Genomic DNA, 15,784 nt, shown 5'->3' with positions numbered 1-15,784 from the left:
TGGGGGCGTGAGAGAGGCGAGAGAAGGAGATAGATGTGCTGTACGCAGGTAATGCTTCAATAGACAGTAAGGCCCGTTCAGTCTGTAGGAATACATTGATTTATTCACAAATAAGAGTCAACTGCCAATTCATCGAATAACAGTAATGGCCGATCGCAATAAAGTCACGAAAACATCATAAAATGATGGCGTCATAAAATGCAGGTCGTGCATCTGCAGAAAGCATTACCTGTCTTCACTTTCTCGGAAGGTTCCCAACTACATTAGGCAGTGCATTGCATTATAGCAGTGGCGTAGCGTGGGTTGTCAGCACCCGGGGCAAGACAAGTATTTTGCGCTCCCTAACCCGTGGATTTGTGCCCCCTAACCCTAACCCCCAGATGTTGCGCCCGGTGCGGCTGGCCCCCCTGCACCCCCCACGCTACGCCACTGCATTATAGTACTACCATTATAGTACATTGCATCTATATAGTACTACCATTATAGTACTTTGCATCAGGCAGCCATGGGTAGAGGGAGCTGGCGCACGCAGGATTGCTTGGGACTGGTTTGTAGGGTCAATTCTGTGTCCATGTGGTGCTTCCCAAGGCCACCTTTGCCCCAAGTAATTAGCCAGATTGAGAAATGCCATCTCCAGGGGTGGGGAACCTTTGTCCTTCTAGTTGTTGCTGAACTACATATCCCACCCTACCCCCCCCCCCAGCCAGCACTGCCAATAGTCAAGGCTGATGGGAGTTGGAGTCCAGCAACATCTGGAGGGTAAAAATTTCCCCACCCCTGGGCTACAGAATGTCTGGTATGGGCTGGGATCTCCCTGGCTGCAGCATCTTCTCAGGAATAACCTTGGTGATTGTGGTCACTGAATAATAATAATTAGTATTATTACCATTATTATTTATTAAATTTCCAGGCCACCCTTCATGTGAAGTGCACAGGGCTGTCTACAATATAAAACACACGCACAAAAAGGCATCCCATAATAACAAACAAATACAACACCTCTCCTTAGTGCCCATAGATTGCTTAATTGGCCTATGAGAAAAGGAATGATAATGATAACATGATAAGCCTCCTTGGGGAGAGAATTCCACAAGCAGGGAGCCACCGCAGGAAAGGCACATTTTCGTGTTGCTACCCTCAAGACCTATTGTGGAGGAGGCACGTGAAGAAGGCCTCAGATGGCAATCACAGGGTCCGGGTCAGTTCGTATGGGGAGGAGCAGACAATCACCTTCCCAGATTTTGCGGGAAAGAGACAGTGAATCTCTTTGGGAGGATCCTAGTTCATAGGAGAGATCTGTAGCTCTGTGTTCAGTGGGAGAAAGACTAAGGAGTGCATCTTCAACCCCTTCCCACCAAAGGCAAATTGTGTGCATGAAAAGAGGGGGCTGCACTTTTCCACCACCTTGTCTGAATCTAAACTTCTGTGCAATTGAGAATGTTTGTTAGCATTCCGTAATACCTCCAGAGACCAATTAGTGGCCAGGGAAACTTCATTCCTATGTACCAAATCCTGAGCTCGTAGAACTAGAGAGACTTGAAAGGCCACACACACTACATCTCTTTAGTAGATAGGTAGCCGTGTTGGTCTGCCATAGTCAAAATAAAAAAATTCCTTCCAGTAGCACCTTAAAGACCAACTAAGTTAGTTCTTGGTATGAGCTTTCGTGTGCATGCACACTTCTTCAGATATACATCTCTTTACTTCCTTTTGCTAAGTTTATCTCTATTTAGGACATTGCCGGATTTACGTATAAACTAAACAAGCTATAGCTTAGGGCCCCACTCTCTTGGGGGCCCCCAAAAAAATTAAAGGGAAAAAAACCTGGATGTACATTTCCAAAATTTATGATAAAAAACAAATAAAATAAAACCTACATACAGCAACAGTGTTTTGTTTTATGTTGTGTAGGCTCCTATTTGTTATGTGCAAATGGCTTTAGATACCTGTTAGGTCCATAAATTACCATATAGCATATAATACGAGGAAAACAGCAACAATTTGTTGTTGACAAAGGACACCTGGACATATAAAGGGCCCCATTACCTTCAGTAGCTTAGGGCCTCATCAAAAGTAAATCGGGCCCTGATTTAGGGTGAAATGGCAGACCCCTTTCCACTTCCAGCCATCTTCTTCGCTTTTGTTTGAAGCTTCCATCTCCCAGGAAATGTAGTAAGTGCCTTAGATGTTTTTGTTCACAGCTGGCATTGACTCTGAAGGAAATTTAAGAGAGTGGTAGTCATGATGGACGCAGGTGGCACTGTGGGTTAAACCACAGAGCCTAGGGCTTGCCGATCAGAAGGTAGGCGGTTCGAAACCCCGCGAAGGGCTGAGTTCCCATTTCTCGGTCCCAGCTCCTGCCATCCTAGCAGTTCGAAAGCACATCAAAGTGCAAGTAGATAAATAGGTACTGCTCCGGCGGGAAGGTAAATGGCGTTTCTGTGCACTGCTTTGGTTTCGCCAGAAGCAGCTTAGTCGTACCGGCCACATGACCTGGAAAAACTGTCTGTGGACAAACGTTGGCTCCCTCGGCCAGTAAGTGAGATGAGTGCCGCAACCCTAGAGTCGTTCGTGACTGGACTTAACTGACTGGACTTAACTGACCTTTACCTTTACCTTAATCATGATCACAGGGTCAGGAATTGCACCCTCGCAGGACGGATTCAGGCAGCCGTGCTTTCCCTCAGGCATAATTATGGAGATATATTCCAAATGTTAGAGGTGAAGTGGAATTAGGAGCGAAACCTGACAGCTGTACCCCATACTGTGGACAAGTTCCAAAATCTTGCTTGCCCATTTATGATAGTCGTGGAGTCCAGTTGTGCAAGTTGGACTCTTTCAAACAACTTTGATCTACTCTATTCCTGCTTCTCACCGAAGGTGCTTGACTCTCTTACAGTGGAAGTTTTTAAGCAGATGTTGGATGGCTTCTGCCAGGAATTCTTCAGCTGTGATTCTGCATTGCAGGGGATGGACTAGATGACAGGGGTCTCTTCCAGCTCTACAATTCTATGGCTCTAGGATTGCTGTGTGCCACGCATAACAATCTGTATGTATCTCCAACACAAGTTACAGGGTAAAGTAATCCACACTGAGCCATAAAGCTCACTGGGAGACCTCGGACCAGTACTATCTTTCAGCCTAACCTACCACACAGGGTTGTTGTGAGTATAAAATATTTTCTCAAATTTATACCCCCCCTTCCTCTAAAAATAGGTGAGGAGAGAACCATGGAGGGACATAACAAATCTAACCAAATGTAACAGACCAAAAAAAACCCCTGTTCGTTCTCCTGGGTGTTTCAGTGGTTTCTGAGACCATCAACCATCGTTTCCTTCCGGACTAATTACCCTATTTTTCACTCTATAAGACGCACCAGACCACAAGACGCACCTAGTTTTTGGGAGAGGAAAACAAGAAAAAAAATATTCTGAATCTCAGAAGCCAGAACAGCAAGAGGGATCGCTACGCAGCGAAAGCAGCAATCCCTCTTGCTGTTCTGGCTTCTGGGATAGCTGCGCAGCCTGCATTCGCTCCATAAGACACAGACACATTTCCCCTTGCTTTTAAGGAGGGAAAAGGTGAGTCTTATAGAGCAAAAAATACGGTATGTGATGGGAACTGGAAGCACAGAGTTCAAGTGTTGAGGCGCCTTTCTCACTGATCAGTTCCAGAAGTTGTGTTGGGAGAGCTTTTTGCAGTGTTCAAACCTTCTTTTAGTGACTCTTGGTACTTAAAGGGCTTTTAAATGTATCTTGATCAGCGATCCTCTCACTCCCCCTGCCCACTTGAGAATTGCTGAGTGCCCTGGCCGACCGTGTAGGGATTTTTCTGCCTGCTGTACTAATTGTAATGCACCGTGGTAGGTGCTGTATGGTTTTTAATTATGTTTGTATTGCCGCTTTTATTCCTTATATTGCATTACAATTTGCTTTCCATAGAATTCAGACAGTCATACAACAGAAAACAACACAGGAAATAAAAGGAGCAATAAAAATAAATCAATATGAATATTTTAATGTGGGCATGCTGTGGACCACCTGAATGTATTTTGTGGGGTGCCGTTGCTGCTGGAAAATGCTGCTGCTTAAAAAGATGAACAAGGGGGAACTATCTTTAGAAAGAATTCTTTTAAGAAAATGTTTCTAATCAGACGTCACACTGAAGCATTGTTTAGTGCTATGTGAATGAAGCTTGTGATCATTCACCAGCAGTGCAGTTAGATAATTTTAGACTGTTATGGTAGAAGCTTCTCTTTAGATGATATTTTTTCTCACTTTTTTCAGAATGTGGTGAACCATGTCTGCTGCAATTGGGGATGGGGTGAGGGGCTCCCTCCTGATCGTTCTGATGAGTCGAACCCAGCACTTCTGCCCCTAAATCTTGTCCTGGTAGTGCCATCATCACGCTATCATCACCCCACTTTCCCCTCTCAGGTGCAGTCATGAAGTGAAGCTTGGAACCACCAATTCCGCTTTCAGATAACCGCAGTTTAGAATCATAGAATCATAGAATCATAGAGTTGGAAGAGACCACAAGGGCCATCGAGTCCAACCCCCTGCCAAGCAGGAAACGCCATCAGAGCACTCCTGACATATGGTTGTCAAGCCTCTGCTTAAAGACCTCCAAAGTAGGAGACTCCACCACACTCCTTGGCAGCAAATTCCACTGTCGAACAGCTCTTACTGTCAGGAAGTTCTTCCTAATGTTTAGGTGGAATCTTCTTTCTTGTAGTTTGGATCCATTGCTCCGTGTCCGCTTCTCTGGAGCAGCAGAAAACAACCTTTCTCCCTCCTCTATGTGACATCCTTTTATATATTTGAACATGGCTATCATATCACCCCTTAACCTCCTCTTCTCCAGGCTAAACATGCCCAGCTCCCTTAGCCGTTCCTCATAAGGCATCGTTTCCAGGCCTTTGACCATTTTGGTTGCCCTCCTCTGGACACGTTCCAGTTTGTCAGTGTCCTTCTTGAATTGTGGTGCCCAGAACTGGACACAGTACTCCAGGTGTGGTCTGACCAGAGCAGAATACAGTGGCACTATTACTTCCCTTGATCTAGATGCTATACTCCTATTGATGCAGCCCAGAATTGCATTGGCTTTTTTAGCTGCCGCGTCACACTGTTGGCTCATGTCAAGTTTGTGGTCAACCAAGACTCCTAGATCCTTTTCACATGTACTGCTCTCAAGCCAGGTGTCACCCATCTTGTATTTGTGCCTCTCATTTTTTTTGCCCAAGTGCAATACTTTACATTTCTCCCTGTTAAAATTCATCTTGTTTGTTTTTGCCCAGTTCTCTAATCTGTCAAGGTCGTTTTGAAGTGTGATCCTGTCCTCTGGGGTGTTAGCCACCCCTCCCAGTTTGGTGTCATCTGCAAATTTGATCAGGATGCCCTTGAGTCCATCATCCAAGTCGTTGATAAAGATGTTGAATAAGACCGGGCCCAAGACAGAACCCTGTGGCACCCCACTAGTCACTCTTCTCCAGGATGAAGAGGAACCATTGATGAGCACCCTTTGGGTTCGGTCAGTCAGCCAGTTACAAATCCACTGAGTGGTAGCATAGTCAAGACCGCATTTTACCAGCTTCTTTACAAGAATATCATGGGGCACCTTGTCAAATGCCTTACTGAAATCAAGGTAGGCTACATCCACTGCGTTCCCTTCATCTACCAGGCTTGTAATTCTGTCAAAAAACGAGATCAGGTTAGTCTGACATGACTTATTTTTCAGAAATCCATGCTGACTATTGGTGATCACAGCATTCCTTTCTAGGTGCTCGCAGACTGTTTGCTTAATGATCTGCTCCAGAATCTTCCCTGCTATTGATGTCTGACTGACTGGGCGGTAATTATTTGGGTCCTCTCTTTTCCCCTTTTTGAAAATAGGGACAACATTTGCCCTCCTCCAGTCTGCCGGGACTTCGCCTGTTCTCCAGGAATTCTCAAAGATGACTGCCAGTGGTTCTGAGATCACATCTGCCAGTTCTTTTAATACTCTTGGATGCAGTTCATTTGGCCCTGGAGACTTGAATACATCTAAACTAGCCAAATATTCTTGTACTATCTCCTTAGTTATTCTGGGCTGTGTTTCCTTTGCTGAATCATTTGCTCCAAATTCTTCAGGTCGGGCATTGTTTTCTTTATCGGAGAAGACTGAGGCAAAGAAGGCATTGAGGAGTTCAGCCCTTTCTGTGTCCCCTGTTTGCATTTCACCATCTTCTCCTCTGAGTGACCCCACTGTTTCTTTGTTCTTCCTTTTGCTACGAACATACCCATAAAAGCCTTTTTTGTTGCTTTTAACCTCTCTAGCAAGCCTGAGTTCATTCTGTGCTTTAGCTTTTCTGACTTTGTGTCTACACGTGCTGGCTATTTGTTTGAATTCCTCTTTGGTGGTTTCCCCCCTTTTCCATTTTTTGTACACATCCTTTTTAAATCTTAATTCAGTTAAAAGTTCTTTAGATAGCCACCCTGGCTTCTTTAGGCACCTTCCATGTTTCCGTCTCATTGGTATTGCCTGACGTTGTGCTTTTACTATCTCCCTCTTAACAAACTCCCAGCCATCATGAACTCCCTTTCCTTTTAGTATTGCTGTCCATGGGATCTCACCCAGCACTTCCCTAAGTTTTATGAAGTCGGCTTTCTTAAAGTCAAGAAATTGAGTCCTAGTATGCTTGGCTGCTCCTTTCCGCCGTATAGTAAACTTCAGAAGAGCATGATCACTCGCGCCTAATGATCCTTCCACATCTACCCCACTAACCAGGTCATCAACATTGGTTAGGACCAGATCTAAAATGGCTGTTCCTCTTGTTGCTTCTCCCACTTTCTGGACAATGAAGTTGTCTGCAAGGCCAGTGAGGAATCTGTTTGACCTTATGCTCTTGGCTGAGTTTGACGTCCAACAAATATCCGGGTAATTGAAGTCCCCCATTACTACTATCTCCCTTCCTTTTGCATGCTTGGCCATCTGTTCCAGGAAGGCATCATCTATGTCCTCCGTTTGGCTTGGGGATCTATAGTAAACTCCCACAATGAGGTCTCTGTTATTCTTCTCTCCCTTAATTTTGACCCAAATGCTCTCACTTTGGCTTTGAGGTTCTAAATCTTGGATCTCTTCACAGGTATACACATCCCTGACATATAACGCCACTCCTCCTCCTTTCTTGTCTGGTCTGTTTCTCTGAAATAGATTGTATCCCCCCATTATTACATTCCAATCGTGGGACTTATCCCACCAGGTTTCAGTGATGCCTATTATGTCATATTTAGTTTGCTGTACCAAGAGCTCAAGCTCATCTTGTTTATTTCCCATGCTTTGCGCATTAGTGTACAGACATTGAAGTCCATTAATCATTCCCCCGTGTCCCTTATTTAAGGATTTTTTCCTCCCTCCACTAGGTCCGCGTGCTGTTTGCTCCATTTGGTCTATGACATTTGGATGATCATCTTCATTAATTGATAGACTCCTACCTTCAGGAGCACTGTCTCCCTCCCCCACATTAGTCAGTTTAAAGCCCTCCTGATGAGGTTTCTGAGATTTTTGGCAAAAACATTTCTCCCAACCGTTGTGAGGTGCAGCCCATCACTTGTCAGAAGTCCATCTTCAAGAAACTGCAGTCCGTGATCTAAGAATCCAAACCGTTCCTGTTTACACCATTTGCGAAGCCAGCTGTTCACTTCCACTATTTTCCCCTCTCTCCCTGGGCCACGTCGTTCAACTGGGAGGACAGACGAGATGACAATTTGTGCATTTAGTTGCTTCAATTTCCTGCCGAGAGCCTCGTAGTCTCTTTTGATCTTCTGGAGGCTATTGCTTGCAGTGTCATTGGTTCCCACATTGGTTTGTTACCTGAAGGAGCGTCTCCACCCCCATCATTCTGCCTGGACACTGAGGTCCAGCGCCAAAGGCCTTCTGGTGGTTCCCTCACTGCGAGAAGTGAGGTTTTAGGGAACCAGGCAGAGGGCCTTTTCGGTAGTGGCACCCGCCTTGTGGAACGCCCTCCCATCAAATGTCATAGAAATAAACTATCTGACTTTTAGAAGATATCTGAAGGCAGCCTTGTTTAGGGAAGTTTTTAATGTTTGGTGTTTTAGTGTGTTTTTACTATTCTCCTGGGAGCTGCCCAGAGTCAGTGGCGGAGCTTCATGCTCCGGCACTGGGGGACAGAGAGCAGGCGGGGGCAGGGCTGGCGTGCATCCCGGGAGAGTGCCGCACTGCCCTATGGTGAAACTTTTCATTCCTTTCTGCGCAACCTTTTGGGTGGCGATATGTTAGTGATGTGGAGAAGGAACTGGCAAACCACGCCAGTATTTTGCCAAGAAAACTCCATGGATATAAAAAAGGAGAAGTGAGAGCTTCCAAGGCATGCTCTGGTTCATGGGGTCATGGAGAGTCGAACACGACTAAGACGACTAAACAAAAATGTTAGTGATAGGCACGTCCAAAGGCAAAAGTGGGCAAAGCAATGGATGTAAATGTACCGTACAATAGCCTAGGTTCTGCACACATTCACACAACCCTTTACATCCAGGCAAGCAAGAAGCACGATCAGAATCCAAGGACGTACTCCAAACAGGTAAACAGACCCAAGGAAGGTGTGAAGCCAGGCCAATGAGGGGGTGTGGCCTGGGAAGAGAGGGTGTGGCCTGAGGCAAGTCTTGAGGGCCAGACAGAGGGGTGTGGCAGGCCGTGTTGGTCTCCTGAGGTTGCTCACCCCTCATTTAAACAAGGAATTATGGCATCCTAGGAATGAAGAGCGGGAGGACAAATGCTTGTAGCAACAACAAAAACTCATACTGTATATAAAGACATGATTTTCCTCCAGCTATTAATTCCTCCCATATGGCTGTCTTCGGAATGTGAATATTTTCTTAAGCCTGTCCATAATGGAGAGCACGCTTCCTTTCGGCTGCTGCCGTAGCCTTACGATTCTCATTATTTTACGGAACTAATAACTTGGAAGCAGCCATAAGAGGAAGGCAACTTTCAAGAGGGCTTCTGTATTAGTCCCTCACGGCCAGACGCTCAGGTGCTCGGTTGCTCTCTCCACACGTAATTATAGTGGTTGTTCTGTTTTAATAGATCTTATATGGGGGCAATTATACTGTGCTTGGCAATTCTACAGCGCTGTTGCAGAGAGATGCAGACCTGAAAGATGCCAAGGAACCAAAGATGGAAAAATACGTGCAGAAGGATTAAACGTGCCAAAGCAGTGGTTCTCAAAGGGTGCTGCACACCACACCTTTGTGGCAGGAGAGGGTGGCAAGTGTGGCAGGAAGACTGAAGGATAACCAAACATTTCAGCATTTCAGTGTGGTATGGATATGCAGCCAGAAACAGTATCCACACCTCTCTTCAAGAGTGATGCAGCAAGAAAACTGCTAGTATGTTTGCAAAGCTAAACAGGGTGTCTTATAAAACAAGGTTGGACTCGATGGTGTTTGTGATCCTTTCCTAGAATGGCTTTTTAAAATTTTATTTCTGCTTTTTAGGTTTATACATTTCACTAATTTTACAGTCATTTTAACATTTCAAAACTTGAATTCCTTCCCCCTCTTTCTGCGCTTCCTTAATTTTATTTTTAATACCTTCTGCATATACAAATGAACTTAATTTGCTCATTTATTCATCTACTTTAAATACACACTCTTATAAACCTGCGGCTTATTACAATAATCCTGCCAATGTTCTTAACTGTTTACAATTTATCTGTAAACATTCAATAAACCATTTCCATTCTTTTATAAAAAGTTTGTTATCTTGATTTCTTATTCTTCCAGTAAATTTCGCCGTTTCTGCAAATTCCATAAGTTTTTGTATCCATTCTTCCTTTGATGGAACTTCTGCTTCTATCCATTTGGGGGCGAGTAACATTCTTGCCACTGTAGTTGCATACATGTATAAGTTTCTATACCGTTTCATTAGTTCTGTTCCTATAATTCCCAAAAGAAAAGCTTCTGTGGTTTTTTAAAAACAAACGTTATTTTAAACATCCTTTTCGATTCATTACATATCATTTCCCAGTAAGCTTTAACCTTACTACAAGACCACCACATACGATAAAAAGAACCTTCTTTCTCTTTACATTTCCAACATTTCTTTGATTTAGATTTATACATTTTTGTCAATTTACTCTGTGTTAGATACCATCAATATATCATTTTCATATAATTTTCTGCTTGGGGTCCCTTCCGACTCTACTATGGGTCTATGAGCACCAGCTCTTCTTCTACAGTTGCCCATGACATCCTGTAGTGAACAGGGATTTTCAACTCTGACAAATATGAAAGATCAGAAAAGAGAAAGGCTTCCTTGTGTTATTGAAGAGAGTTGGACTGTCTCAAATGAGACCCGATGTAAATGAGATTGCTTGGCAAAAGCAAGCTCATGCCTCTCATTGAGTTTGTGTATATGCTTAAGGTACATATGTACAAGGCTGGTTTATCATTATATTTTGGGAATGATTTATGTTCTTATGTAGCTGCCTTGTTTTTCTACTTTCTGGATGTCTGGATATAAAGTAGTTGCATTCTATGTCATGAATCAAGCAATGTTGGAGCTGTTTCTTTTTGTTTTCCAACATATTTCTTGTCAATAAAAGATTCAGTGTGTTCTGGGCAAATTTTATTCTGAAAGTGTGGCGCAGAGAAAAAGGTTTGAGAACTACTGGGCTAAAATGAACAGCTAAAACAGGAATGGACAGCTCACAATGTAGAGTCACATAGAATTGTAGAGCTAAAAGGGAACTCAAGGGCCATCTATTGCAACCCCCTGAAACGCAGGAAACTTTTGGCCACATGGGGTTTGCAATGTGTATGAGTTACTCGTGCGTAAACTGCTGCCTTTCTAGGCTTAATTGCCTTGGTTAAACCGTTCTGACTGCACAGCCCATCTCCGCATGGCTGCCTCAGTCGCTAGCAGAATCTGTCTGTGGGCGTTTCTTAAACCTTTTCCAGCACAGAAGCTGTCTGACTCCCAGTCGCCTCCTCCTCTCACTGCACGGGAGTCTTCTGCGCAGGGAGGGCGTGGGTAGTGGAGGACCTGTGCTCTCTTCACTGATGTCCAGAGAAGAATCCCGGAGCTCTCCCTCCGCTTCCCCCATTTGCCCCCCTTTATCCCTGGTGTTGCGCTGATTTCCTTCCTCCTCTACCGAGCTGCTTCTCCCCCTGGTGCTGGGTCCTTCGCCTGCAGAATCTGGGAGCCTCCCCTTCGCCTCTCACTCTGATGTCAATTCCCTGACAGGGTTCAAACCCACAGCCCTGAGAGTCTCATGCTCTATGTGGCATGCAATGCAATGGACTTGCTCGGGGTTCTTTGTGTTGGAACATTCTCAAAGAATGAGAAGCTGGCAGGTCACTTCCTACCATCAGAAGACAACTGGTAACTCACTACAGCAGCTTGGGTCAACCTGGTGATCTTCAGATGGCTTAGACTACAACGCCCATCAGCGCCAGCCAGCCCCAATGGGAGTTGTAGTGTAAGCCAGGGGTCAGCAAACTTTTTCAGCAGGGGGCCAGTCCACTGTCCCTCAGACCTTGTTGGGGGCTGGACTAGATTGTTTTTTTGGGGGGTGGATGAATGAATTCCTATGCCCCACAAATAACCCAGAGATGCATTTTAAATAAAAGCACACATTCTACTCATGTAAAAACACCAGGCAGGCCCCGCAAATAACTCAGAGATGCATTTTAAATAAAAGGACACCTTCTACTCAAGTAAAAACATGCTGATTTCTGGACTGTCCACGGGCCAGATTTAGAAGGTGATTGGGCCAGATCCAGCCCCTGGGCTTTTGTTTGCCTACCCATGGTCTAGTACCAGGTTGACAAAGCCTGTACAGCAAGTTACTGATTTCTTAATCAGTGGCTAAACTGAAGATGCTGACTGTGACCCATAAACTTCCTGTGCTTTTAATATCTGCATGAAAAAGCTGGGAAAAGTGATCAGGACGTTTGCGCTGCTGTGCCACGGGGCTTTTGCTACTTTAAGGACATTTCCTCCCTTTTTGAGGCTTTTGTTTTTTGGGGAATAAAAAATATATACTTCTGCAAATCTCAAGATCTCCCCTCAAAGCCAGTCACTCTCTTACTCATAGGGTGGCACTTCTTTCATTACCCAAGCAATTGGAGTGCACAGCCAAAGCATCAGAAATAGACTGATAGGTTTTGATATTTCACAATCCGTATTATACCTCTCTGCCCACTGCCTTGCAGGACATCTTTGGAAGAAGAAAAGGCTAAGGAGTAAACCCTATACAAATTTGGAGTGGAGTCCCTAAGGCGGTTGGGTAGTGCCTTCTACACCTCCTTCCAGCAATTCCTGCAGCCAAGCTCATGCCAAACATTTTGTTCTGCTTTCCTTTGGACCACATGACCAAGGCTGAGAGGCGGATCTTGTCGTCTGGGCAGCCAGGACCTCCATACACACTGCCAAGGCTTGCACCTTGGGGAGAAGCCACACTCCATTGTCTCTGGAGAAAGACGGATGCCAACAATTATACCTCTCTGTAACATTTATGGTGCTGTAGCTCACCTGTCCTAATACAAACCTAAACAAGCAACAAACAATGCAATCCTGATCAGGTTTAATCAGAAGCAAATTCCATTGTGTTCAGCGAAACTTACTCCCTGAGTAATGAGGATTGCAGCAGCCTCATCTACTCAGCGTGAGCTTTGGGATCTGGGAGGAAGCCAAAGAAATGCAAGTCGTCTCTTAGGACAGACTTTTATGAAAAATACGGTGGGGAAATCTGGGTAGCGGAATATGAAGATGAGGCAATATAGTTTTATTGTTTCCTCTTTAAACAGTTTTCTTTCTCATTCGGGTTGTTAATGGTGTGGCGGCTTTGAAAAATTCTGACAGAACTAATGGCTTCTGAATGATTTCCCAGTATCCATTCTTGTTTCAGATTCTCGATGATAACTTGTTCCAAAATGTAACTGATAAAGGGTGTATTCAGAGGCAAGCTCTTTTGTGGGACTTTTGCAGAATGTCGTCCCCCCCCCCCCCGTCCTTCCCAGATTTTAGTGATGTATTCACAGCATGTGTTAAGAAGCTGGATTTTCCGTTTTAATATCCCACAAAAAGTGTGGTTTTATGCATTTTCACTCATAGGTGAAATAACTACTGTTATTATTATGCTCCTGCAGCCAAATGTCTTGCTCTGCTTTCCTTTGGACCACATCTGCGAGGCTTGTCTTGTCGCCTAGGACCTCCAGACACCACTGCCCAGGCTTGTGCCCCAGGGAAGGTCACTTCAGTTCTGCTAGCACAGCAGTTTGACTTCACCCCCAGAGGGGCACTCCATTGTCTCTCGAGACAGACGGATGCCAACCACAACCACAACTATTATTACTATTATTATTATTATTATTATTATTAGTCATGGAATCATGGAAGGGACCCCAAGTATCATCTGGCTCAGCCACCTGCAATGCAGGAATAACAACTAAAGCATCTCTGACAGGTGACAGCCGCAGCTTTTGATGCAACCCAGTGAACCATGTTCAAGTACCACACGGTCTGAGTTACTAAAAAAACTAGAAGCAGTGCTTGAAGAAAGCTGGGAGGAAAGAGGAGTAACTCACTGAATATAATTTCTGCAGCAATAATAATAATAATAATAATAATAATAATAATAATAATAATAATAATTTATTTATACCTCGCCCATCTGGCTGAGTTTCCCCAGCCACTCTAGGCGGCTCCCAACAGAACACTAAAAACAGAATAAAACTTCAAACATTAAAAACTTCCCTAAACAGGGCTGCCTTCAGATGTCTTCTAAAACTCAGATAGTTATTTATTTCCTTGACATCTGATGGGAGGGCACCACTACTGAGAAGGCCCTCTGCCTGGTTCCCTGTAACCTTACTTCTCGCAATGAGGGAACCGCCAGAAGGCTCTCGGCACTGGACCTCAGTGTCCGGGCTGAACGATGGGAGACTACAGGTCCCATCGCCCATGGCCATGGGCTGTGCTGGCTGAGGCTGATGGGGGTTGGATCTCACATATTAAGGATGCTCTCTCATATGTATCAATTTACTTGGGTGTAAACTCCCTGATCTAAGCAGTGCTAGGGGATTCTGGGAATTGACAGAGGCTGTATGCACACCATTCATTTAAAGCACATGACTCCCCCCCCCCCAAGAATCATGGGGTCTGTAGTTCACCCCTCACAAAGCTACAATTCTACCATTCCCAGGATTCCTTGAGGGAAGTCGTGCACAGCCACTGTCAATTCCCAGAAGCAGCTAACACACCTTAGATCAAGGATGGGGAACCTGTGGTCATCAAGGTGCCGATGGGCTAATAATAATAATAATAATAATAATAATAATAATAATAATAATAATAATGTTATTATTTATACCTCGCCCACCTGGATGGGTTTCCCCAGCCACTCTAGAACACTAAAAACAGAATAAAACTTCAAACATTAAAAACTTCCCTAAACAGGGCTGCCTTCAGATGTCTTCTAAAGCTCATATAGTTGTTTATTTCCTTGACATCTGATGGGAGGGTGCCACCACTGGTAAGGCTCTCTGCCTGGTTCCCTGCTACCTCACTTTTCTCAGGAAAGGAGCCGCCAGAAGGCCCTCAGCGCTGGCCCTCAGTGTCTGGGCTGAACGATGGGAGACTACAGCTCCCATCGTCCATGGCCATGGGCCGTGCTGGCTGAGGCTGATGGGAGTTGGAGTCCACAACATCTAGCGGGCCGCAGGTTGCATATCCTTGGCTTGGAAGTAGTGTAGGCCTATATTTGCCCTGCAGACAACTATCATCTGGAAAACACAGCTTCTCTCATCTAGCCCTTTCAGTGATGAAAGGAGACCTGGCACAAACCCTTTAAATGTCAGCCAACGCTCCAGATGAAAGACGGAGTCTAATAAAACGGAGGTATATGCTCTGCAACATTGCTTCTCTCCCCCTCCCCCCACTTTATTCACAATCTCCCCCATCAGGCCCTTTATACGAAAGTGCAATCTGATGCCTCTGTTTTATTTGCGAAGCTCTCCGCTGTTCGTCAGAGAGGTGTGGGAGGGCAGGGAGCCGAGGGCCATAGGACTAGCTGGCCTTCTGAGATGTCCCTGTCATTAGCCTCGTCTTGGTGCCATTTATAAAGGTTTTGCGACGAATAAAAAACAACAACTCAGAATAGCTCGGCCAGATACCAGATCAAACCAGCAGGCCAGTCTGCCAATCTCTCACGTGTTCATCACTGTGCTGAAATTGCTGTGCGACGCTCTGCATTCAACCGACGAAAGTTACGCCAGCCATCTGACTAACATATGAGCAATGCTTTCGTATGTCTGAATCATCTGCTGCAACTAAGTCAGGGCAAAATTCTGCTATCTATCACAGACGTCCACCTCTCTTTCTCCCTCTCCCTTATGTACACATCGAGGTATTTCTAAACAAACTCCCTCCTTCTAACCTTTGGGGGTTGTTATTTTTTTTATTGTGCTAGTTGCTAGGGAACTGAGCAAGATTTATAGTCATCTATTGTTAATTTGGAAAGGCTGGTCTTTGCTATGGCTGTTAATAAAGAAATAAATAAAAGAATTTGGAAGAGGACAGCATGCCGTAAAACCTCCTAGCTAGTTTCATCACATTGAGATAAAAGACCCGGAAACCCAATTTGGAAGAACGACAAGGAGCAAAATGTACCCCGAACTTTTCTAGCGGAACATTCAGAGCAGAACATTTGCAAGGCTTCTTCTTTTGGAAAAGAAAAAGTTGCAGCATTTCAAAAGCAGCTCTTTTGCTCCCCCTGGTGCCA

The 15,784-nt window shown here is 44.8% G+C and overlaps 1 long non-coding RNA gene across 1 annotated transcript in view; it reads left to right on the top strand.

Moving 5' to 3' along the window:
* LOC310702127 overlaps positions 1-15,784 on the top strand; it is a 164,149-nt gene that overhangs the window by 106,396 nt on the left and 41,969 nt on the right. The gene's annotated exons all lie outside the window — the stretch shown is intronic.

The sequence above is a fragment of the Podarcis liolepis genome (assembly GCF_965112155.1).
Source record: "Podarcis liolepis genome assembly, chromosome: 2".
Lineage (NCBI taxonomy): Eukaryota > Metazoa > Chordata > Lepidosauria > Squamata > Lacertidae > Podarcis > Podarcis liolepis.
Note: the sequence above shows the minus strand (reverse complement) of the source record. Positions and strands in the feature narration are given on the sequence as shown.